This window comes from Leguminivora glycinivorella, chromosome 4 (genome assembly GCF_023078275.1).
Source record: "Leguminivora glycinivorella isolate SPB_JAAS2020 chromosome 4, LegGlyc_1.1, whole genome shotgun sequence".
In the NCBI taxonomy this organism is placed as follows: Eukaryota; Metazoa; Arthropoda; class Insecta; order Lepidoptera; family Tortricidae; genus Leguminivora; species Leguminivora glycinivorella.
In genome coordinates, this window is record NC_062974.1 from 686,905 (window position 1) to 714,147 (window position 27,243).

Consider the following 27,243-nt stretch of genomic DNA (forward strand, 5'->3'; position numbering starts at 1 on the left):
TCAATAATTGGCAGTATCAGCGACTGTACGAGAAGCGTTTTAGTGCTGACCGGTAAGAAATTTTTGTGTCGGTAAAGCGCCCGTAATATGTTTGTCACCTTCTTACTAATGTCTGTTACGAGAGGCTCCCATGTCAAACCACTGTCAATAATGAGACCGAGATTTTTAACCTGTGTTGACAGAGGGATCAACGTGTTCTCGAAGAGGATCGGTGAAATATGAGCCAGATCTGTTGACGCAAGCAAGCGGGGGCTTCCCAAAACAATCGCTTGGCATTTAGTGGGGTTAACGGCAATTCCGAAATCACGGGACCAAATAGAGATGCGGTTAAGATTATCGTTTATTTTGGAGATTGCACACCCGATATCATTAATACTCGCTTGCGTATAGAGTTGCAAGTCATCAGCATACAGGTGGTAAGAACAGCTAAGGCTACGTGTAATTAAATTAATAAAAATGGAGAACAGAAGAGGAGACAATATACCACCCTGTGGGACACCAGAGGTCAGCTCCAGCCAGTCAGAAAAACACTGACCAGAGCGGACCGTCTGCCGTCGGTTTTTGAGGTAGGAAGAGAACCACTCTGCCACCGATGATGAGATATTCAATTGTTTGAGAGAAGCAAGTAGAAGATCATGATCAACTGCATTAAAGGCGTTTGAAAAATCTATTAAAACTAATACAGTCAGCATGGAGTTTTCCATACCATGCCTTACATCCTCAACTACCTTAAGCAAAGCTGTCGAGGTACTGTGGCCAGGTCGAAAACCAGATTGAAAAGGCGACAGTAGCTGGTTGGAGTAGATGTGGGCAGATAATTGTTTATGAACCACTGCTTCCAGGATTTTTGACATGAACGGAAGAATTGATATAGGCCGAAAGTCTTTAAGCGAAACGGGACTAGAAATTTTGGGCAAAGGGATAACATGGGCATTCCGCCATATTGACGGAAAAACCCCACTGAACATAGAAGAGTTAATGAGAGAAGTGATAACCGGGAGAATACATTCTAAGATGCAGATAACCATTAACCTACTCAAGTCGTCATTGCCAACTGCATTAGATTTAATAGACAAAATGATTTTATGTATTTCATCATCAGTGGCGGGGGAGAAAGAAAATTTATCACATGTAATTGGCAACGTGGAAATATACGATATGCTCAAATCTTTTGTGACGAGGTCCAAAGAAGAATTTTTTGCAAAGTGATGATTTAGATCGTTAATCGGGAAAGAAGAGAGTGAGTCACTTAAGTTATGAGATTTGACGACGCCAATAGATTTTAAAAATTTCCACGTATCAGCCTGAGATGAACCAACTATGTTATCATAAATATATTTGCGCTTAGCTGCTCTGACCAACCTGTTACACCGATTCCTTGCGGTCTTATAGAATTGCCAATCTTCGTCAGACCGGTTACTTTTAAACTTTCGGAACGCCCGGTCGCGTCTTGCCATGGCCATTCGGACCCCCTTAGTTATCCAAGGTGCAGGAGGTCGCTTCAATTTGACAGTACGAACCGGCGCGTGAATGTTGTAAAGATTTAAAACAGTATTGTTTAGGGAAGCTACCCCCTCCTCCACTGAGGATGCCGCGAACACCGGTGTCCAGTCCACAGCGCACGCGTCACGCTTTAGTTGTTCAATATCCAGCCTCGCAAAGCTACGCAACTGAACAAACTTGGGTTGCGGTCTGGGAGGCCGGATACGATAACTCATGAAAATAAGATCGTGGTGAGAAAAGGCAGGCGCTGTAAACTGGCCAACTTTATCAACAAGTTCCTTCGACGACGTGAGAATGAGATCAAGCCAGGAATCCGGGGCCTCACGATTGTGGTGGGTAGCGTTCAAAGGAAGAACATTAAGGCCCGCTGACTCTACGATTTGTAATAGTTTTCGCGATCTACTGTTAATTTTTAAAAGATCGGTATTAAAGTCACCCATTATAAAATGATGCGTGTATATGGAGCTAATCGGAGATAATAGGGATTCAAAGTCAGTGAAGTAGTCTATGTTAGGAGGGCAATATACTATACCAAGGATTGCAAGTGACCCCCTCACATTGACTTCCACAAACAGATATTCAATGGAACCAGTGTATTTCGAAGATGAAGAAGTAATTATTTTGTAGGTAATATCGCTACGGAGGTATATGGCAACACCACCGCCACGTTTACCCACACGGTCGTTACGCAGCAACACAAAACCGGAGAGGCCATAAGAAGTGGAGGGTAGATCAGGCTTAAGCCATGTCTCTGAAACCAGTATAGCATGTATATTATTTGAGGAAAAAGTGTCTATGAAGTCATTATAGTGGCTTGGAATGCTCTGGGCATTGATGTGGCAGATGTTGAAGTGTTTACGATCATCGTCAAAAGTGAACGTGAGACGGTTCCCAAGAGTATCCGGCTCCCCGCCCGAGCTATCAAGCGAGTAAAAAGAAGCAGACAAGTCGCAAGCAGAAAGGTAAGACTCATTATCCGACATAAATATCTCACTAACGTAGGTACAAATACAAAAAATATATATATAATAAATATATAAGTAATAAGTATATAATATATTTTACTAAGCTTATATAAATATAATTATGATATTTTAACCAACTATGTTCGGTTTATCCTGCCAGTTGACCACTAGTAACATAACACAATACATTAGCAACAGTAAAGCATCTCAAGTCGAACAAAAACACATCAGACATAGTCATTAATACAACAGAAATTACAAGTGTGAGTGACAAAAGAAAAAAGAAAGAACTGAATTGTGACAAACTTTAGTTTTTCCAACGGCCGACACATACTTCGTGCAAAAACAAAACGCGTAATTTGACATCTGTCAACATGACGGCTATTGACATTTGACGTTCGAGTTGGAGAATTTGTAATAATACCTGGTTAGCATAGAAAAAACAATTATAAAACTTTTACGGTAGATTTGTAAAAATTGTTTAGCAATAATTGCTCAACTGCGTTGTTTGTGACATGTAAAACAAGAAGGATAACTATCACTAGTCACATGTGAACCCCTCTATCGTCTCGACGCCGGCCTCCTGGTCGCAGCCGTCGCTGTTCCTTGCCAGTCGCCGCAGAGACTTGCGGCGCGATGTTTGAAGCGACGGGGGCCGTGGTGGTAGCCGCAGCGGCTAGCGCAGGTTCAGCAACCTCAGGCAACACATCTGCGGGCGCTGCAGCGTCAGCGGTCTCGGAGCTAACCGCTTCAGAGCTGCGGACTGCATGCTTTGACATCAGCGTTTGGAGGTGTTCATCTGAAGATAGCCGCTGTTTCTTCCCAGAGGGCAATTTGACAAAAATATTGCCATCCATGGTCCACACTTTGCGCATTCCAAAATATTCCCGAGCTGTGTGGAACATTGTCTGTCGCTCACGGGTGAGGAACTCCGAAATGACAGTCGGAGTGCCCTTTAAGGCTGTTTTCTTTGTCCATACCAAGCTTCTCAACCGCGCATCACAAAAACGGACCAGAACTGGTCTCGGTCGGCCGTCCTTTGGTGCACCGAGCCTGTGACAGACCAGAATGGAGTCGCTGTTCACATCAGCTAGCTGAAGATTATTTTGGCAGATGTTAACAACAGTGCCAGTGATATCCTCACTGCTTGCCTCCGGAATGCCAGAAAAAAGAAGGAATTTCCTCCGATGGCGCATCTCAATAGTGTCCACCATACCCATAACTGCGGAGATCTGTTGCTTGAGGAGATTCATCATCGCTGACACTTGCTCCTTGAAGTCGGTGACCTCCTTATTGAGACTAGCTATGGTGGGGTGAGAGTGAGGAGAAGCCGACTTCAGTGCCGCATCCAGCTCATTGAACCGCTTGTTGATGGACGCCTCAAACTTCTTCTGTGTCTCCAGGATGTTGTTCACGGCCTCCATATTTACTTTCAGTGCCAGTGATTAAGTAAAAAGTGACAGGTGACAAGTGCAAACCTTAGTGCAAAGGTCAACAGGCAGGTTGGTGATGATTTGTACACTAATACCACATAGGAAATTGCTTCCTACACAATATGTTAATATTTAGATATTGATCTAATAATTTAAATATAAATTTTGTTTATAACTTTCAATAATAAATAATAAATGGACTTTTCAAAAATCAGGTGACTTGCAATTTTTTATACACCTACCCGAAAAAAAAGATTGGGTAAAAATTTAAAAGATTGGGTGGAAATTGGAAATCTTTAACATAAAATTCGTAAGGAATAACTGCTCACCATGTCATATTAGGCTTGTGTCGTTCACGAACTATGAACTGTTAAGAATAAAATCCCATCAATGACCGAAATGAACTGAATCTTTTTGTGCTCTGAGAATCGGTCTTTGCTCATTTAGTTCAGTATAGGATCGGCGAGCGCGAGCGGTTTCGATCAAGAACGAGTGTGTGACTGCGCCGACCGAGAGCGAGAGCTACTTAGCAGAGCAACACAAAAACATCAAGGTTTCATATTAAACTTCGGTTACTTACAACCTTTCGACCCGGAATGTTACTATCTGTGGACTATTCGTATCATTTTGACACTATTCGGTCTCATTCGTTCTGATCTTTCCGACCGCAGTGGTCGCTGGTCTGGCTGAACTAAATGAGCAAAAGACCTAAAAGAGCGAACTAGTTCGTGGGAGCGATTGAACGAGATCGGAGCGCTCCGATCAACGAACGAAACGGCACAAGCCTATGTCATATGCCTCAACAATTTTGACTATTTATCATAGTTTTCACAAACTCACGCCATCGTAAAAAGCCCATCGTAAAAATAATATTTTGTCATTGACGGATCCTAAATAGTCTCATGTTAATGTTATGTTAGTTACTTGTTCTGAAACTGTTATATTGATATGATTTGTCAGCTATCAATAGTGTAGACATTTATAATCGAAAAGATTCCTTTTGTGTGTCTTTGATTTAGAATACATACGTCCACATAGGTAACACTAATTCTTATCAGGCCCCGTAGCCGAATGGCATTTCTGCGACGCGAAACGCCACCAAAACGCCGCAGAAATGTAGTCTGGTTCTGTCGCGCCCATACGCAAGAGCGATAGAGATAGATAGCTACGAAAGAAATATTATCGTGAGCGTTTGTGCATTTGGCTACGCATACAGTTATCATTTAGTAACTAAAATAATACCTGTCCGTTTTGTATGGCCTTGAATATCGATCGTGAAAACTATTTAAATCCTCACTTTCAAGGGCCAAATAAGCTTAATACTTAAATGAATTGGAGGTCCGATAGGGGACACCATTTACCATCGATGGTTCTTATAACCTTACAGTAAGGTTTAAAATTGTCAGTAAACGGATGGATGGATGTAAGATCGGGGTAAATATTTCTGGAAATGTAATACAAGTTGCTCCAATAAGGGGATATGGTTGGGTGGCTTAAAGGGGAAGGGGATCACATGATAATTGTACATGTGTAAACGGGAATTTATCTATTGTTTTTATTGCTCTATTCATAAACAGCAGTTCACAAATTGTATGAGTATAATAAATAAAGGTACACCTGTGAAGTTTTGTTTAAATGTCAAACAAATTGATGCAATCGCTTCTGTTTTATAAAACTTAGTTTATAAATTTAATATCATTCGTTTCTTCTCAGTGGAGACTAATGGTTTTATAAATATTTATGTAGTTATTGGGTTTTCTACTAACAACTACTTTCCAATTTTCCATCGATACTTTTAAGAAAAGTGAAAGTACCTAATAGGCACAACGAACGTTAAAATTACCATGGTAATCATAATTTTCGTAGAACATTTATTTTATACCTTTAAATGAGCAATTCTTGTATATTTATTTATTTATTTATATATATATATACCGACGATCTCGGAAACCGCTCTAAACGATTTCGCTGAAATTTATTATGTGAGGGTTTTCGAGGGTGAAAAATCGATCTAGCGTAGCCTTAGATCCCGGAAAATGCGAATTTTCGAGGGTTTTTCTTTCGTGTAAACGTAAAAATCGCCGCCCGCGCTTCGGTTCCGCATAGCTCAGTCGTACGAGGTCGGTCTAAGTTCGCAGACAGATCGCAGGTGTGTCAGGGTTTCGAATCCCGGCCACAAACTAAGTTTTTGTTTTTTGTTCTTTTTTTATTGTTTATAAAAAAAATTTTTTTTGGTTTTTATATATATAAAGACGTGATATAAAAAAATAGAACCGAACGAAGCTCGGTCGCCCAGATATTATTATAGAATAAGAGATGTCGAATGACATATTCTTAAGGGGCTCACACATTGGATTGTTATGAATGTTATATAACAGCCAGTGTGGGAGCACCATTAAACGTCAAGAACTCAAGATATATCTCAGTTTGGAATCATGAGGTCACCTTACATTAGTCAGATCTGCATTACGGGAGTTATAGGAATGGGAACACGTAATAGGAAGCCCAGATGTACATTGCGTAATCAGATTAAGGAATTTATTCGTGTCACGATGCGCTGTCCCTGTAAACCTACTCCTATGATGTGAGCGCTTTTTGGATAAAGTTTGAAGCAATATTTGGTTACGACAGAATATTTTTTCCAATAATAGAAATATAACCAAGTCGATGAAAATTTAAAAGAACGGGACATAATCGGTGTAATTATTATCTTTGTAATTATTATCGTTTCGGTCATAAGTCGTTTATAGCTTTAACAGATTCTTATAGTTATTAGTAATACGACCTTTGATCGTAGTGCCAGTTAGTCATTCAACACACCTAGTCATCCTAGTTCTTCGTCCTTCATTGTATTTTTATCTAGCTTAGTACACATATTATTAATTCTTATACATATATAAACCTCCACATATTGAAAAATAAACAGTTTTTAAAATCCCGTACGAATATTAAGGTCGTTAAGTAACTGTTTTAGATTTACATTATTTTTCGTATATCTTTGAAAAAATACCTGTCGCTATAGAAACATCCATCAAAATGTTTGCAGAGGTAACCGATACGAGTTTATTTGTTCAATCATGTTTACCTAAATATATTCATATTTACATTGCCTATGGGGGCCAACAAACTGAAACCTTAATGCGAGGGACATAAAGTAGAGATGAGGTCAAAAAGTTGATGATCATTAAGATGTGAAAGTCAAAACGAATCAATTTACATCAGACCATTATTGCAAGCGTAAGTAAAATGGTTAGCCAAAAGCAATCGAAAATGAATGTTTTATGACTCTCCACAGTGCACTTAACGCTTAAGCTTCTGGTTAAGCGTCTTCTCTCTCTTCTGGTTAAGGTCTATTAACATTTCATTACCAATAAAAATGTTGCTTGCAATGCGCCAAATGAAACAGGATTAAAACGATTTGAAGAAGAGCTCTTTGAATATACGATGCTTTTTGATTTAGCTGTCGAAAACAGCTAAAGAGAAATAAAAGACACTGAGGATTTACACAGACCGTTACGTCACCAGCTAAAATATCGATAAATTTTAATGTATTTAGGAAATTTTATAGTTAAACTGAGTGGCACTTATCAGTCTTCAATAGTATTTTGTGCAACAAGCCCTAAGCTGTACCAACGACTGCAGAAAAAGTCAAAATAGAAGCCATTTTAGGTACGGGGTGACCCCATAATATGATACGGTAACTAGATTTAAAATAATTGTTGGGGTAGTACAAAATTTTAGTCACAAGAAATGTAAATTATACCACTTTACACTAACTTGTTCTTGTTCTGCAGAGCAACCTACATCTAAGGGACCGGCCACATCAGAGCGTCGCGTGTCTCGGGGCGCGCAACGGACGTCCGCGCCACGCCACCTGAGTGTAATTCAAAAAACGTCTCCACAGTACATTTTGTATAGGAAGGACGTAAGACGCGCCGCCAAGCACTGTGGAGACGTTTTTAGGGTTCCGTAGCCAAAATGGCAAAAACGGAACCCTTATAGTTTCGTCATGTCCGTCTGTCCGTCTGTCCGTCTGTCCGTCTGTCACAGCCGATTTACTCGGAAACTATAAGTACTACAGTGATGAAATTTGATGGGAATATGTGTTGTATGAACCGCTACAAAATTATGACACTAAATAGTAAAAAAAAGAATTGGGGGTGGGGCCCCCCATACATGTAACTGAGGGATGAAAATTTTTTTTTCGATGTACATACCCGTGTGGGGTATCAATGGAAAGGTCTTTTAAAATGATATAAAGTTTTCTAAAAAACATTTTTCTTAAAGTGAACGGTTTTTGAGATATCAGCTCTCAAAGTCGTAAAAAGTATGTCCCCCCCCCTCTATTTTTATAACTACGGGGTATAAAATTCTAAAAAAAATAGAGGTGATGCATGCTAATTAACTCTTTCAACGATTTTTGGTTTGATCAAAGTATCTCTTATAGTTTTTGAGATAGGTTGATTTAACTGTAATTTTGGTTTGCTGCTACGGAACCCTTTGTGCGCGAGCCCGACTCGCACTTGGCCGGTTTTTTTTGAATTACACTCAGGTGGCGTGGCGCGGACGTCCGTTGCGCGCCCCGAGACACGCGACGCTTAAGTGGGAACGCTGGCTAAGAGGAATGTTATGAAACTCTTTATGCATCCATTTATTGGTCAGGGTTTGTACAAAAATCCCAAAACCCTTAGAAGAGCAATAACGTTCCCCATGACTGTCAGAGAATTTCCATAACCAAAACGGATTGTTTTGAAGTGAGGTAGTTGGCTCACAAATGTTAAAGGATTTTATGCATATAATATAAACGGTAATTCTCTCAAAGAGGAAAGAGTTATCTAAAACGGATGCCGTTTTTATAACACGATACAGATAAAGTGCCTACGTGGTCGGTTTTGCAGCTTTAAGGTCGTAGGTTAACCAAATACGATACGTTATCAGGTTGTATATAATTTTAATTAAAATAAAGCACTTTGATGTATTTTGCACGGTCTACTTCAAACGCATGGCCGTTGGAACCCAATCACTAAAATACACGAGTGATGAAAATTGTTGCAAATTTGTTTGGAGTCTATGCTATTTTCTCTTGTATTGTAGTTTGTCCAGCTCATAGGTTAACTCATACAATAAATTAGTGTCGATTTGCCAGGAACTCATATTTTAATTTTATATTATGAGTATAAATATCCCAATCTCTACAACACTCATCCACATCCCCTTGGAACAAAAAACTCTACTACAGCACACCTCGGACACTGGCGATCAAATATATGAAAGAGGCGCGTTCTTAGCACACAGTCTAAGCTCGTGTAGGTGAACGCGTACTATGCTTTAATGAGTGAAATATGACAGGTCTCCTGTTCGCTTTTTTGACAGGCGGTAACTGTGAGGTAGCCGAAAGGGGGTGGGCGGTACTGTCAGCGGGGAGCGGGAGTGGCCATACTGTACGATAGTACTCTTTATTATACTGTGACTACAGAGTGAGAAATAGTACATTGTGCAACAAGGGGAGGAAGTTGAATATTACTAACGAGAGTAAGTAAAATCGCAACGGCTTGCCGGAGCGATTTAAAGACTCGAGTTAGTAATATTCATACTCCCCGAGTTACACACAATGTTTTTCATCACACTCGCAATGTAAAAACTATGTAATTAGATGTAAAAAAGTTAAGTACAGTACATGAAATGTCATTATTCCCTTGGGAGAACGATTTTTCTATACGCTCCTGCGTGCAATAGCAAATTTAAAGTGCGGGTGTGATGAAAAATAAAGAGTAATCGGTGCTAATTTTAGAGATCATTTTGAGTTACAGCCTGGCAAAACGAGTAGACATTATTGTAAAAATTGGCAATGGCAATACCGTCTTTGTCTCGTTTTCTCACACGTGTTGATAAAAAAAGGATGACACGACGATGTTGCCATTTTTTTGTTTCTACTCTTTTTGCCAAATTGTACTTACGTTCTGTGGAATTAGGAAGAAATCCCGCTCAATAAGGTAAAAATCCGGTGTCCTGCCGTTTCGCCAAAAAACGTTTCGTCAAATTTCATTTCCCAATAATCATTTCGCAATAGTTTCATTTCCCAAAGTATTGTTTGGCAAAGGTATGTTTCGCAATGATTTTGTTTGGTCAAATTATCATTTGGCACAATTTTACTTAGTCAAATTTTATTTAGTCAAAACTTTATTTCGCAAAGGTTTTTCATGGCAAAACTTATATCCCAAAAACATGTTTGGTCAAAATTTCACATCGCAAATTTCGAAAATATTTAGGCATTTTCATTTCTACGGGATTAATTTAATTTACCGAAGATTTTTTTGCCAAATTTAACTTAAAATTGTCAAATGATAATTTCAGTTTTATTCCCAAGGCTTCAGTTGGACACGAAAAGTTTGCTCAACTTTATTTTTGTCATATTAATATTACTGGACAAAGTTATTTTGTCAACTATTTTTTTGTCAAAAAATGTTTCTACAAATTACACCATGCAAAACCACGTTTGACAATAAATATTACAAGGCATAAATGTAATGTAATAATTTTATTAGTATTGTAACAGAAAACTCGTGTGTGACAGGGTCAGTTTAGGTGCGACGACGAGCGAAGCGAGGAGGAGCGTGTTAGGTAGACAGTGAGCAAACCGGAAATGGCTTTTTAAAGTAATTAAAAATTAATAGAACATAATGGTCTTGAAAACATAAGGTTTCTTTTTAATAAAATGTATCCGGACATGTAAGTGAAAATGTCATCCTTGACATTTGCAGCAGGAGGAAAAAAAGTACGACATACACATTATTTCACACAAATCTTGGACACAAAGTATAAAATTAACAAACAAATTTCTAATGCGCCATTTAATTACAATATATTGGGAAATGGAAATTTTGCCTAACAGTACCTTTGACTAAATAATATTTGGTAAAATGAAATTTGACCAAGTAAATATTTTGGGAAACAAATACTTGCCAAAAAAAGTTTTGCTAAATGTCAATTTGCGATAAGTTGTTTTGCCAAACGTTTATTTGGGAAATGATAATTTGGGAATAATAGTTTGGGATGTGAAACTTTGGGAAACGTTTTTTGGCGAATCGTCAGTAAACCTAAAAATCCACTAATCAGCCCCCGATTTACATGCCAGAAGCCACACACAATCTCCAATCAAGCGAACCCAGGAAATAATTAGTGGGACAGCGAAGTCCAAAGGCCGCAATAAATCGGCGTTTACGACGCCAAAAGAGGACGCCTATAAAACGTCTTACGAAACTCGACGCGTTAGTTATAATGAACTGTTTGATGTTGCTGTCTTCAATGAGAGCAAAACCTAATTCTTCTTTAGATTCTAATTGCGCGGGTCTACAGGTATCTGTATGTGTCATGTGTTCAGACAGTGAAGCTCTCTGTATAGTCTGCATCTTTTCTAACGCAAGCAGGAGCTATAATAACCTTTTTGGCATTCTAAGAATGCGTTCTGTTCTGTAGCGTGCCAAAAATTTTCTCTCGTTCGAGCTCTAAAATTTCTGAACGCGCTACATTTGCTTGAGAGCCGATGGTGATAACAAAAAAATGGGCCAAATTAGCTAATACGCAGACATTAAACGTCGATACTAACTTTATACTATCCCAAAGTTTCATCCTTGAGAAAATTAGGAAGGTCTGGCGGCTCTGGGCTTTTAGTCTATTAGGTACTTATTTGTGCAAGCACCAACGGGTATTTTAAGAAATATTAACTGCTATTTACGCCTGGCTTCCGTTGGCTCGTTGTATGGACGACATTCGAAAAACTGCGGGGCACCTCTGGATGAGATTAGTCTAGGACCGGGATAAGTGGCGTACACGAAGGGAGGCATATGCTTCAGCAGCGGGTGATTAACGGCTGAAATGATGATGATGATGACTGCTATTTTATGGATATTGTATGTTAAGCCCTATTAGCTAGGTCTTAAAAAACCCTTTTACGTAACAACTGCTTAAAATACTATAATGTTATAGGTGGGCGACCCTTTAAAAAGGACAGTTAATGCTCTTGATCCTCCTTACCTTGTGATGGACATTTGCAATTTTATTAGGTTTTTACTTTCTAATCCGGCTTCCAAGTTTTATTGGGAAATGTTTGCTAAATATAAAAAGGTCATGATGGCGCATTTGAATTTTTTATTAAACTGTAGGTACTGAAGTAGACTTATGTCGATTAAAATATAAAATAAAATTTTGCCACCATTTTTTTCTTCGTTGTTTGTTATTCATGTTTTAGCCATAGTTTGCGAAATGAATATCTGAATAAGCTTTTAACATGGAAACAAACTCAAAATTACGACTAAATTATTCTCATTAACACATTTTGAGCGATCATTGATCAATGCACAATTAATATTATCAAAATCACACGAACAAAATGCTCAAACCATGTGAAATTATTCCCCATACTATAGTGTCAAAACATATAAGCACTAATAGCACTAATAGTGTGTACATGTTTTCAGCACCTTGGCCGTGTACATATTAAAAAACCTTTTAGGTATACGTTGCCTGCCTCTTTTTATTAAATTGGTTCAGATTTGAATCAGAAGTTAGGAAAAGATCGCATTCGCTGAAATATTTCTCCGTTCCGTCTGATTCGACCCGTGTATTTTGAATAAAGGGCGGAATTCCTTATTACACTCTACAGGGGCGGTTTCAACAATATTTGAATGGTAGAACAAACTGAATGCACGTGTCGAGTTTTGTATTTTTGGTGGTGGGTTGTTATATTTATTTGCGTATTTATTTTTATTTTTGCGGTGGGAGGGTGGGAAAATTAATTGCATGTAAAAAATACGCAAGTAATTATAACAGGTTAGCACTGATTGACTTGCACGTTATCTATTCGCGGATTAGCAAAGGAAAGTTCTAGTTTACGATCAAACTGAATGCCTTTGTTTGGTTATTTCGGTATAAATATACGGGGCTTAATACAAACCGAATATAAATAAAGTTTTCTTATTAACCTAGATTATATAAATAGAAGCGATTACAAAGCCTGTTTTATGGTGGCGTCATTATAAGTCAAGATGTTTACTGGTATTTAAGGACTATATTATTCTGGTTCTTTGGCATTTAAACGTACATTTATCGTTATCTTTGGGTATTCGTTTTTTTTTAAATATCTAATTACTCTTTTTTGTACTTACCAATCTTTACTGACATTGAAAGACTAAAACGCCACTTACCTGTGAACAAAAAATATGATTAAGAATAAGAACACATAATTTATAAATAGTTACTTGTGTAACATCGAGAGACGTTATATGTTCATCGATATTTCTAACCTGATTTACACGAATCATGCATAATACATGCAAAGTTTTTATGCATAGGTATTTTAGACTCCTAAAATTTGGCGATTTTGTACACGTATTAAATTAGCCTATGAGTACAAGTATTAGTTTTTTTTTTAATATCCGACATTTTTACTATCCGCACTTGTCCTAATAAACATTTCGAACGATCGAGGTTCTACTGTAACCGTACTGGATAACCCAAAGTCACTCCATAAACCTGAAGTACAGTCTCATAGATTGCGGTCGGATAGAATTTGCTCTCAGCAACCGCAGTTAGGAGCAACCGCAAAAATCCATTCCGGCGACAAACCCCAGATTGGGGATTACAATTCTCAGAGCAATTTGGCGATTAAGCTGTAGCTTAATGATATGTTATCCTATTTAATTATCCCGTGTAATTAATAAATAAATCTGTTTTCCGAAGGGACGGGAATGAATCACATAAAACTCAGGGATGTCAAATTATTTATTTGTATTGTTAGATAGTTCATTTTGGTTGCTTTGTTTTTTTTTGGTTGTAAGACAAAAACAGTATCATTAACATAAAATAAAGTCTTTGAAAATAAAATAAAAGTACCTACATCATAGCTTACGAGTACGACTATAATATTATCATAATACGTCGATATTTCTCGACGCTATTCACAAAACACAATGTTCTGAGAAATTTAAACGTATCGTGGAATCCAATCTGCTAAGATCAAAAGACTTACTATAAACTGCACTCAAAGGCAATTCAAAATAGATCATTTCACTTTAAATCTCCGTACACAATTGCCTGTTTCGATAGCTTTACAGTTTAAAAGCATCTTAATTAGCGTCACATCAGTTAATGGGGTGACTTTCATCAGTGAGGAAACAATTTCGTTTCTTGAATAATGTGAACTGGGTAAAGATACGTCTTAAGTCAAAACGTCGTAAGTGACTATAGAATCTTATGAATATGAATACTTTTTAATAGGGCTGCCTTTGGTTCTCTATTATTGTATGTTAAATTCATTAAGAATATAGCTGGTTAATTACATGGTTTTACTTTCGTTTTATTACCGTAACGTAACATTTAAATGGTAGCTTAATTGTATTGACATACACTCAGAACAGTCTCAAGGCATTAGCTTACATGTCTAATCACTGCTTGAAAGTCTTTTGCTCTTCACTGTGTCTAAAGAACGCATAAAAAAACGTATCTTAGCATCTTGGCAGGAGTGACAGGGACTTTCATGTCCCCATATTCGCTAGGTGAACGTTTGGTGCTTCCTCACATAAGGGTTTCTTATAGTTGAATCTTAAATGGAGTAAAATTAGTGCCAATGTCAACGGTTGCGAAATTCCATAAGATGACATGTCTTTGTGACAATCAGAGGCATTTCTTCCTCCACCAACATCGCACCTTGTCAATTATGACATACATTATGTAACTGTTGCATAAAATATCTTCTTATATCTAAGCTTGATGCATATGCATTTGCGTACGGGTTGAACAAACTTTACAGTAAGCGCTCCAAAGCGTCAAAGCGTCCAGCTGATGTAAACATCATCAGTAGGGTTGGCATTATGGTTATCTTTATCTTTATTGCACAATATCGATATCGATGTTTTCTTATTTTTCGTTTTTTTTTAATCTTTCGATTCATTAGGTGTAATCGAATTACAAAATGTCGCTCTCATATAGTCATATCATATTAGTCTCTTCTTTGAAACGACAAAATTCTTCAATTTATTAAGGAGGTCGACTTCCGTTATTTATCAGATTTTTTTCCCACGCCCACAATTAATTCTCCGTATCCTCAAACCTAATTATGTGAATCACATATTTGTCAACAGAATCCGGCACTTTTCCCAAATCTTCAATCTTCTAAACTGCTGTTTCATCAGTTTCATCACTCTCACTACCTGGTACCTACTACGAAGCGAAACTTCGCGATCTCCATCAGCTTCATTCCACTTGATGAACGAACTAAATGTAATTAAATTATTTATCAATTATTTATTAAGGCTAAATTGAATTGTATTCTTTACTAACTCAAAATTAACTTTAACTGAAATGACATTCGTTGTGTAGAAATATTAACTTTAAATCTAGTTTTAGATCTTAGCTTTAGATATATTGCAATACCCTCACAGGGTGTGTTGAAACTATTCACATGTATGCTTATAAAGTTAACTGTTAAGACCTTTGTAACACACATTGCAAAATAAATGAAATGAAATGACTTCGTTGCCTTCCACGTTAATTTTCAATACCCATATTTTATAAACTCATATAATTCCCATGCCCAATAATGAATTTTCCGTACATCAACCCTAGTGAGTCACATTTGTCAACGGAGTCCGATCTTGTTCCCAAACGGCCGGCAAGCTGACGCCGAGCCCGTTTGTCTCATGGAATGGGTTAAATGAATTCTACTTGTGCAAAATATTACGAGAACTAGTACAAAAACCTTAAAATAAACTTTTTGCTTAAATAAAGTTTTGTACAAACTTTGGCAGGGTTTCATTTTCCGCTGAACTGTTGCTGTTTGCAGCTTATGTAATCAATGGCTGAGAGTACTCCTTGTAAGAAAATCGATTATAAGGGCCTGTCCAAACATATCGAGTATATCGACGCGGATGCGGCTTTTGCCGGCCAAAAATCGCAAAACATGCGTACGCATTTCATTACGAGTTTTCATTACTTTCCTGTTTACATTAAGTTTAACTTTTTGATTATAAACGAGAACACAACAAGGTAACAGACCCACCAGCACGCTGTCACTGTCAACGTCATATTATACTACTTTATTGCCATCATTAGCCCCGTGTCGAATGTTACTAACCAGAGGCTTGACCTTTTGAACCTTGGATGATGGAGCGGTTTCCTATGACAAATTACGAGAGTATAATATATGCCGTTTGATAGATAAGGATGAATATTAAATCGCCGACGAGAGACCTTTACTTTCACCTCATCGTCATCATCATGCCAAGAAGAACAGATTTCCTATTATATTTACCTGATATTTAAGCGTCTAATTAATTTTTTATTATTATGATTCTCTAGTTTAGGAACATCTAACTAAAAATTAACTTCGGGACTTGAAGAAATGAAAAAGGTAGTTAATAAATTAAAAAAAATATATGGCTGACTAAAATTACTGTTTCAATTGTGCTGATTTTATAACCTTGGTATAAGCTTCACATGTACTGATATATAAATAGCAATTAGTATTTTTTATACGAGTCTAGTCTAGAGTGTCTCATTGCTAGGCAAACGCCTCTCTCCAATTCTCCACCCCTTCCATGTATCCACGTCTTGACCCTTTTTTGCCACGATATCGCATATTTTCATACATGATATAATCATTTATTTGAGAAACTTATTAGAGTGCTTCATTTAGTGACCGGCCACACCAGAGCGAGAAACTCCGCGCCACGCCATTGAGTGTAAGTGCGTCTCCTCAGTACATTTTGTCGGCGCTACGTCCTTCCTATACAAAATGTACTGAGGAGACGCTTTAGGTACTCGGCGCTCGGTTTTTATCCCCCGACGCAAAAACGACAGGGCGTCATTTACGTGTAGTAAACCGCTTCACGGCACGGGCAGCCATTGCAATGATTTTAAGCTGTGTAAGGTATCTTCCTCGGACCACGACATTAAAGCCTCCGCCACACATAAAGCGTTTTGATAGCGTAGCATTAGCGGAGCGCAATGATAGCGGTGCGCCGGCGGAACGCTGGCGTTCCGCTCGCAATCCGCGCGCATTCCGCTCGCAATCCGCGCTCGTTAAGGTGCGTTTAAACGGCGCGTGTTAGCACGATCTTACGCGAGCCGAGCCGTCCGTGTAGATGCGGCTCGGCTCAATACGAACGCGAGCCTGTGCGTTTACACGGCGCGAGGTAGCACGATCCTACGCGAGCCGAGCCGTCCGTGTAGATACGAACGAAAGCCTATTATATTGTTGCGATTTTTGTGACCGAGATGTTTTGGGTTCCATATTGATGGTTCCTCTTCATATAATTCAATAAAGCTTTGAATCATATCATTGCTCCACTCCATAATTCGAACACATGAAAACGCCGATAAATAAATTTATAGTTTAAAAAACTCTAGAAAAACACGCTTTTATAAATGCACGTAAAAGCCAAAAATAAATTACGGATCGTTCAAGTTGTCTCTATTTCTGGGATGAAGAGTAAACTATGTGCTTTTAATTATAATATTTGATTGTAAAAGCGTGGGGCGCTGCAGTCGTGCTGCAAGTCCAGTTAGCGCGCCAATCTGTGTAAACTGCTTCTCGTAATATAGTTTAACTTGATTTCTCTGCAAGTTATACAAAAAGATTTTCCTGTTACAGCGCCCCACGCTTTTACAATCAAATATTATAATTAAAAGCACAGAGTTTACTCTTCATCCCAGAAATAGAGACAACTTGAACGATCCATAATTTATTTTTGGCCTTTACGTGCATTTATAAAAGCGTGTTTTTCTAGAGTTTTTTAAACTATAAATTTATTTTATACTTTTTAGTCGTTAATAATGAAATATCTTTAAAATTTAAACATAAATTTATTCCAAGTAGGCGAATTTCGCAAGCCATTTGTGGCTAACACGTATTGCTACTTAATAATAATTAATACCACCTGATGTATAGGTACCAAGCTTATCGCAATAAAGTTTTTCATTGATTCATTTAATTTTAATTTTTATTTCAATTTCTATTTTATTGAGCCCACATTCTCTCCATCTCCGCCAGTGTGTCTGTATTGCATGGTGTTTTACCTGTCAGCTTTAGAACAATCTAGCTCTTCTATCTGGAGAGCACTAAGTAATTTTACTCTACTCAGGGCCACATGAGCCTGTCCAACCGCAAAAATAAGGGACCCTAAATACACCACTGCGTAGTGCCTTTCATCTTGTGCACGGTAGATGCCCAACTTGAAATCACTAGGAGTCAATGCCGGCCAGTGCCGGCCTGTGCAATCGATTAGGGTTGTGTGGGTTGGTTGAGCGAATTTGAGTTTCGGCAGGTTTGGGAAGAAATTTTAGCATGTAGGGAAAAAATCGCGATCGCGAGCGTAGCGAGCGCGAAATTTTTTTCATAGTGCTGCGCTAATTTGAAGATTAATGCAATACGATACGGAACTTAAGGATTTCATCTTACTCTGTAAGAGGATAGAGACAAAGGGTTGAATTTTCTCAGTCGCACTCTAGTATATTTACGTTGGGTTGAACCTGGATATGGAACGTGGACGCGACATTTTGCTAAGCAACTAAAAGACTGATAGTGGATCTGGGAACTGTTATTTGTAGACCTTCGCGACATGCTTAGCAGTAGCGTGGCGTGAAATTTTTCGTTGATAAAGCCACCCCCCCAACCCCCACCTTATTTTCGCTCTTAAGGGTCGCAAGAAAACCCACACCCACCTTTTTTATATACTACGTTAATCTTTCTTTTTTTCGGGGGCCGAGCCCCCCTTTATTTACTCTTAAGGGTCACAAGAAAACCCTAACCCAACTTATTTTTAATATTAGGTTAATCTTTCTTTTATGCGGGGGGCTTCGCCCCCCGAGCCCCTCTTACTTTTGCTCTAAGGGTCACAAGAAAACCCTTAACCAACTTATTTTAAATACTACGTTGATATTTATTTAGGCAATCATGGTCGCGCGATAAATGATAAAACAGCAGGCCGTCCCTATCGATGCCCGATGTTTTATCGTTTATCGCGCGACCATGATTGCCTGGCTGGGCTGCATATTTAAGGGTCACAAAAAGACCCTAACCTGACTTAGTTTAGATATACTGATTCGGTCTTTCCTTTTTCCGCTCATAAGGGTCGCAAGAAAACCCTAACCTAGCTTAGGCCTCGCTTCGCTTCGGTCAATAATAGGTTTGTTATAACGTTGAAAACGTAACGTTCGAAGTTCATTACGTAGCCTTTCTCACAAGCGCAAACAGAACTATGATACGATATGCCATCATGGAATGCTAGTGCCTGTCTTCGGGCTTCATTATCAGACCTTGAAACCTAATCGTGGTCAAAGTTCATTATAAGACTTTTTTAAGAAACCCAAAAACAGCTATGATAAGAAGTTCCATCATGTAGTTCCAGTTCATATCTTCCGGCTCCAACATCAGACCTTGAAACCTAATCGTAGTCAAAGTTCATTACAATACTTTTCTAAGAAACCCAAAAACAGCTTTGATACGATGTTCCATCATGTAGTTCCAGTTCATATCTTCCGGCTCCATCATCAGACTTTGAAACCTAATCGTAGTCAAAGTTTATTACAAGACTTTTCTAAGAAACCCAAAAACAGCTTTCATACGATGTTCCATCATGTAGTTCCAGTTCATATCTTCCGGCTCCATCATCAGACTTTGAAACCTAATCGTAGTCAAAGTTCATTACAAGACTTTTCTAAGAAACCCAAAAACAGCTATGATACGATGTTCCATCATGTAGTTCCAGTTCATATCTTCCGGCTCCATCATCAGACTTTGAAACCTAATCTTAGTCAAAGTTCATTACAAGACTTTTCTAAGAAACCCAAAAACAGCTATGATACGATGTTCCATCATGTAGTTCCAGTTCATATCTTCCGGCTCCATCATCAGATCAGTTCAACAGTACCATATTATTGTATTGTCATCAGAACTGCATACAGCTGCCAATTTTCATTACGCTACGATCCTTGGAAGATGGTTAAATTAGCCTCCGTAGATTCCATTACATAGTTAGTTACATACACGAAAAGCGTGTTAAAAACTTAAAACTCGACTTCCGTCGTCGCGCGCTTTGTACCATCTGTTTAGACGGCGCGTATTAACACGAGCCGAGCCGAAGATGGCGCGCGCGCCTTTGATCCGTGTCGAAAAAACCGACAAGTGATGGATCGCGCGAACTTTGCCGAGCCGAGCCGAGCCGCGCCGAGCGTAGCTGTTTAAACGGCGCGTGGCGCGCCGGATCACGAGCCGAGCTAGGCTCGGCTCGCGTTATCGCGCGCCGTTTAAACGCACCTTTAGTTCCCGCCGGCGTCCGCTGGGCGCAACGCCAGCGTTCGTCCGGCGCACCGCTATCGTTGCGCTCCGCTAACGCTCCGCTACCGCTCCGCCTACGCTATCAAAACGCGCATATGTGGCCGAGCTTTAAGTGAGGAGATCCTGTCGACATCAGTAAGTATGCAATGAATGCAGACAAGTGAGGAAGCGACCTTACGAGTAGGTAGCAATATCGGTCAGTAGATCTGCGTTAGATTGCTGGACCGAAAGTAGGTAACGCCGGGTGACGACAACGCCTCATTTAATTAACTCTGGGTGACCTGTCCACGAGGCAATAGGGCGTTGATCTGCGTACGATTCACATAAAAATAGACAATGTAGGTCGATCAACTTATTAAGTATGTGCTATTTAAAAAAAAAGTTAAGGGTCTAAAAGTGAAATCGCAATTTGTGTTTTACCTGTATCCGTTATTGAACCATTGACCATTTCCTCCTGCGAACGCACAGGCTGTGGAATGAGCTCCCGAGGTTTCCCGAGGTGCTACAGTATGTGGTTCTTTAAATTATATGTGTCCGTTTTCCTTTTTGAAGTACGGAACCCTAAAAAGCAGTGTACAGATTTTTTAAGGATCGGCAACGCGCAAGTAACACCTCTGAAGTTGCAAGCGTGTATTAAGCTACGATTACTGCTTAGCACCAGGCGAGCCGTATGCTTGTTTGACTAATAAATTATTTTTCTTTATAATAAGCATTACATTCAATCAGTCGATTGATCAACCGTTGAAGTTGACATAGAATCTCGTGCGCCCAAACCATCTTCTTTCTACATGCGTAAAAGCCCTCAGGTAATACCAAGCTTCTTTAGATAAGCCTAGTTAGAAGTCCCATGGATGCTACCGTTTCATAAATTACCCATTTCACTCCAAGTTTGGCGAGTTCCAATAATCGTTAGCGATATCTAAACGGATTCAAAATTCGAATTCCAAACATGGAAACGGTGGAAAGTTAAAATGGAATCACCTAGCCTGATTAACGACCTTCGTGGCAATACCATACTGTTTGCTGAAACTTTGAGCTGGAACCGTTCGGAATTCATCTTAAATGTTGATTTTATCTTCTAAAAGCGGATCCCGAGGTAACTAGTTGATGCTATAAATTGTCTGGAGCTAGGATTTTTAAGAAAACATACGTTAGCGTAGGAGTTGTTATATTTAAAACAGATTTAAGGAAAGATGCTACCAGTATTTGCAATTGCTACAAATGAGGATAAAAGCGCAAAATTGAATGCACAAATATTGCAAATTACTCGTTAAAAATATCATGTAAAAAGAACATATAAACCACATGCCTGTTTTTATGACAGTTCCATTTAAAATTTGTGGGTTTATTTTATGTCAAATCAAAATTCAAGCTAATAGTAGGTATTATCGCCCGCTAAACTGTCTGCATATATGGGATCCTGTTTAGCGTCATGCTCTTTTATCAGGTCAAAGAATGAACTAAAAAATCTGTCGTGTCATTCTCACCAAAGCAATTTTGTTATGGTTGATTCCATAGAAGCAACAAGGCCCTCATTATCATTACAATTACCTAATTAAACATAGACATTTTCGACCAACTCAAAACTAAACACCGTTTGTCCGACAAAACGGCGTGGACCCGTTGAAATGGTTGCTCTTACTTTACACGTAAAATTTTCCATTTTTTGATTGTATGACCTCGATTCTACTTAATACTTGCATTTATGGCAAATTCTATAAAACAAAACTAGAAAGGGAAACATTATACCATCTATGAAACTATACACAATTGTTCACACTGCCCCGATAGAAATCAGGAGATGACACACAGGATGTAAGCATTAGCGTCAGCCCATATATCGGGTATGCTGGTTAACTTTATCGATGCGTCGGATTTTTGGTTAGTGAAGTTGATGGATGACGTAGGTTAAATGGGAGTAACAAATGGTATTTAACTCGAACACAATAGGCATTTGGAAATATAAACAGAACTATGAAATGAAACATTACTCATTAAGTCATTACTCGAAATGTACCTACATGCAACTCAATGGAAGAGTGCTATACCCAATAAGGATAATTTTAAATGTGATTAATAGGGAAACTATTACAGGAAAATATTCCGATGACGGCATTGCCGGCGGATGCCTGATTAAACTGATAAATGATAAGGTACATATATAAAATTAAATATTAAAAATCTAAATACATATTTTTACGTAGTTACGTACTTTCCGCGGACGAATTCAGAAACAGATACTCACAAAAGAAAAAAAATCAAATTCAATATTTATTTCTTTAGCAACAGTGGGCGAGGGAAGGTGTTTAGAATTATGGGATCCGTATCATGAATACAAAACAGATTTTATCTGTTAGGACTATCGTATCCGGGCAGAGTTTTGAGCCGTGACCCCACATTTGACGGTGGATTCGTTAACAAGGGTCTGAAATACATGGAGAATGAAAACAGCTATTCCAGCAGCAATGGAAAGAAATTGAAAAATAAAACATCTATCTTTCTATTCTTTCCCCTTGTTATTGGTGTGGTGTGAGCGAGAAACACTGCGTAATACTAATATCAAACGCAGATAACACTTCTCGTAGTCCGTATGTTGTCGCTGTAAGGATTAAATTCAGTCAGTAGTATTGATAGTACGTGCGAAGAGTTGTGTGCCAAGCCAAGTGAGTAGAATTGTTTAAAAGTTCATGATCATGGTCTGGGCCCTGTGGGCCTGGGATCTTAAGTTTAAGAATAGTTTATTAAAAAGAGAAACCTTAGACTTATATTGACCGGGATATAGACCGTGATTACCTTTTTGATTTTTGTCGAGCTCCCGATATTTCGACGCAGTTGCATGCATCATGATCACGGAAAAATCATGATGCATGCAACTGCGTCGAAATATCGGGAGCTCGACAAAAATCAAAAAGGTAATCACGGTCTATATCCCGGTCAATATAAGTCTAATGAAAATAACCGTGAATCATTCAAAAGAGAAACCTTGTTAACATTGGTTGGTTATTTATTATTTAAGGTATTTTTGGCAAAACAGTCGTTCACCATATTCATCAAATTGAAGCAATAAGGTTTGAATTGACCTTACTTTCGGTTGGCCAGAGCCGAATCCGATAAGTTTTGGGAAACGCTAAGTCGGCTGTAGAAAATGTAGGAGTATATTTCTATTTTGAACAGTATTCCAAGACGTCAAATACTTTTGAAGGTGTACATCATATACATATTATTAGTGTTGCCAACTGCACATAAGCCTGCAAACTGTACCCACTTCTCATCGCATTACCTACAAGTTGTTACCAACTGCATGTAATAAAACACGTTGCCAAATGTCTCGGAGCGGTTATTTCGCAACGCCAAACGTTCGCGAATAATATGAACAAGTTACGGCAAAGGGTATTTGAATACTTACAACGTCTAAGTTATTTGTAGGCGTTAGTACAGTCAGCGTTAGAAGTAGCTACAGACTGGGTGTAGGCAAGTAGGCATCCCCTTAATTACCGAGTCTAAAGTTCACAGTTAAAGTTGGACCACTATACACGATGTAAACATGAGGAAACCGAAAGATTTGAAGTATGCATAACTGAGGGAAAAATAATAATAAAATGTTATATGGGGTCAAGCTAATTTCGCCAAAAAAATTTTTTTTTTTTAGTTTTTTTGGATGTATTTTCACATAAAAAAGTAAATGTTACTGAGAAAACTGGCACTTATAATAAGAAAAATAGATTTAAAAAAAAAACTTTTTTGCAACGAGTCACTAGTTACTTTTTGATATCTATCGAGGAGGATAGTTAGATTATGTCCGATAAGGCATCATTTTCAATAACTTTGTACTCTCCAGCTCTCCACGGTCAGGTAGGCGGCAGGCTACAGTTTTTTTTCTAATTTTGAGCAAATATATGCGTACTTTTCCCTATTATACCTATACACTTTTCTGTATGTCTGTACGAATCGTGAGCTAAAGTCAATTAGTAGTCGCTACGCGTTCGGTGACAGTTGTCTGTCGTGTTGTACTTACTACACCATTTTTGGACCTTATGCCTTTGTAACTAAGGGTTATGAAATTATAGTTAAATATAGGATGGGAGTGTGTTTGGATTATTTTAAGCTGTAGTAACACTTGTGGCGAATGTTTCTGCATAATGTTACACGGATGTTGTTGAATTTAACTAGTACTAGTTAGATTAGTAGTAAAATAAACAAAAATTATTAAATAAAGTATTGAATGAATTTAAACCTAACGGTATATTCTACGTCTTACAATCGAGCGTTATTACGATTACTAAAAAACACGGTGAAGCCGATAATCTAATTCAAAGCATAATTTGCCAAGCATTCATATTTTATTTTCAAATTCAACGGTTTAATATACATTATATTCTTTCGAAATATTGTTCCCGATTAGTTAGTTTAGTGCCATTTCCAGAAAAAAAAAGCGGAGTTAGGTACCGGCCACATCAGAGCGTCGCGTGTTTCGGGGCGCGCAACGGACGTCCGCGCCACGCCACCTGACCTGAGTGTAATTCAAAAAGCGTTTCCTCAGTACATTTTGTATAGGAAGGACGTAAGACGCGCCCCAGGTGGCACGCCACCTGGGGCGCGTCTCACACGTCAGACACGCGACGCTCTGATGTGGCCGGTCACTACATACGAGTATTACGGTTTTTTCCGGGAACGGAGTATGACTAATTCCGATATCCGATTATTTAGGTAAATAAAAAAAAGTTTTTTTAAGGGATATTTTTCTAAGTCAGTAATGTCAGTATGTACGTCATTACGTTATTTCTGTAAGCGTCATACAGCGGTCATACAATGAGGTCAGCGAGAGTGACACAGTTGTGTAGCGCGTATTTTCGGTGCCAATGTCAAAGTCATGATCATGGTCAAAGTAGCAATGTTTATTTTGTAAAACGTGAATTTATAAAATTATGTGCATTAGCAGTGTGAATGAGACTGGATTTTAGGACTAAAAATAGTCATGTAAGACCGTTTTCACATTATCCGATCCGATATCGGATGTCGGAAGGATTTCAATTGAAAAAATTCAAGATGGCGCCTGTAATGTATGGGATATCGGTCCGACATCCGATATCGGATCGGATAATGTGAAAACGCACTAACTGTCCGATAGACTAGTCGAATCGGCCCCCAGTACCTATCTCCGGAATCTCTGCATAGTAACAGCGTTATCTTAATTAATTAAGTGCTGATAAGAATGCTTTCAATGCGTCATGTGTTTACTAGACTATGTCTAACACGATTTTAGTTTCAAAATACGAAAGAGAATATAAGTAAATAAAAAAAAACATAAACAGTGGTTCTTCGTAAGTAATTTAGCAGCCTCAATATTTTACTTTAGTAGATTTACAGTCAAGCGTCCCTTCATCAGTTGACTGTGTTGTATTAGGGACCGTCCACACTCAAGAGACGCATGCCACGAGAACAAACAATGGAAGTAGGTACAGAGGCGACTCACTCCGCGCTTCGTACATTCAGCGGCCGCACCGTCGCGGCCCATAAAGTTTGATGACCTTCACGGTGAATAGATCGACTGCTCGCGTGCAGTTCGTTGACAGTGAACCTTCTATACCTATTATGTATTATGTGGTAGGTATTAAAACGTTAGGTACTCACATTAAAACCCAACCGCCGACACACCGGCACCATTCCACAGTTAGACCGCTACTATCACAGCACAGCTATCTCACGTTACGTACACATATCCTGGAACAATGGAGATTGCGGTTAGAATTACATTAGGAAAAGTTTATGACTATGTTAGCGACCATCCACACATAGGCGACGCATGTCCTGAGCCGCGGAACGGACGTCAGCGCCACGCCACGCCGCGAGAAAGTAATTTAAAAAACGTCTTCTCAGTACAATTTGTATGGGAAGGACGCGCTTTATCGTCGGCGTGTAGTCCTCAGGGTACGTAGCCAAATGCACAAACGCTCACGTATCGTAGCTAGATATCTCTATCGCCCTTCCGTATTGCCTCAAGAGAGCTCGACTGCTTTTCCATCGGCGTCAAGTCAACGATTGTCATTCGGCTAGGCCGGCAGCTATGGAAAATAGTGTCACCAACCGTGGACTTGACTGCACGTCGACGCTTGGGAGACGCTATGAGACAACTACATAGCGTCTTTTGAGCGTCGGCGTTTGGGTACTTATATACTTATTGACGCTATGGAAAATGGTGTTGCTGTGATATTGGATATTGCGTAGAACAGTCGACAGCCAAAAAGCTCATTCTGAAGCGTTTTTGAAGAGTACACGATTACTAATTCGTGACGTGATAAGGAAAGTTATCACTAAGTTTATTAAACTAAAGTTTTTGAGTCCTTATTATGAAGACTCTCCACTCAGCTATGCCAGAGACTGAACAGAAAGTGCAAGATCACTGGATGATCCGTGGTTTTAAGCCTAATTTTATTTCAGACAGAGTGAACTTCTGAAAAATCATCTTTTATTAATGAAGTTTCAAGTTTTCTGACAGTTCATATTGAAACAATCGCAATCCTTATGAACCAAGCGTATATTGTCTGAAGTTAATACGAGCACATTATTATGCTGAAACAATAGGGTAGTTAGAACTGCGTGATTATGGAACTTTATAATTACTACCTGGTTTGATGAAGATGTCAGTTATAAAGATATGTGAAGTATAATAAGTAAGATAGCATCTCAACAAGAGATAACTTAATAAGGCAGCGTTCCCACTTAAGCGTCGCGTGTCTCGGGGCTCGCAACGGACGTCTCCGCCACGCCGCCTGAATGTAATTCAAAAAACGTCTCCTCAGTACATTTTGTATAGGAAGGACGCAAGACGCGCCCCAGGCAGCGTGGCGGTGGCGTGGCGCGCGCCGCGCCGCCTGGGGGCGCGTCTTACGTCCTTCGTCAATATAAGTCTTATGAAACTAACCGTGAATCATTTAAAATTTTTAATAAAGAAATATTCAATATTCCTCCACAGATAAAACCCTTTACTTTAAAAGCACTTAGCAAGATA

The 27,243-nt window shown here is 38.8% G+C and overlaps 1 protein-coding gene across 1 annotated transcript in view; it reads right to left on the reverse strand.

Annotated features, from left to right (window-relative positions):
- Positions 1 to 27,243, reverse strand: part of LOC125225883 (ADP-ribosylation factor 6) — a 125,809-nt gene that overhangs the window by 69,222 nt on the left and 29,344 nt on the right. Inside the window, exon 2 of the mRNA XM_048129764.1 lies at positions 25,866 to 25,955. The gene's annotated coding sequence lies outside the window, so the exon portion shown is untranslated. The remainder of the gene's footprint in view (positions 1 to 25,865; positions 25,956 to 27,243) is intronic.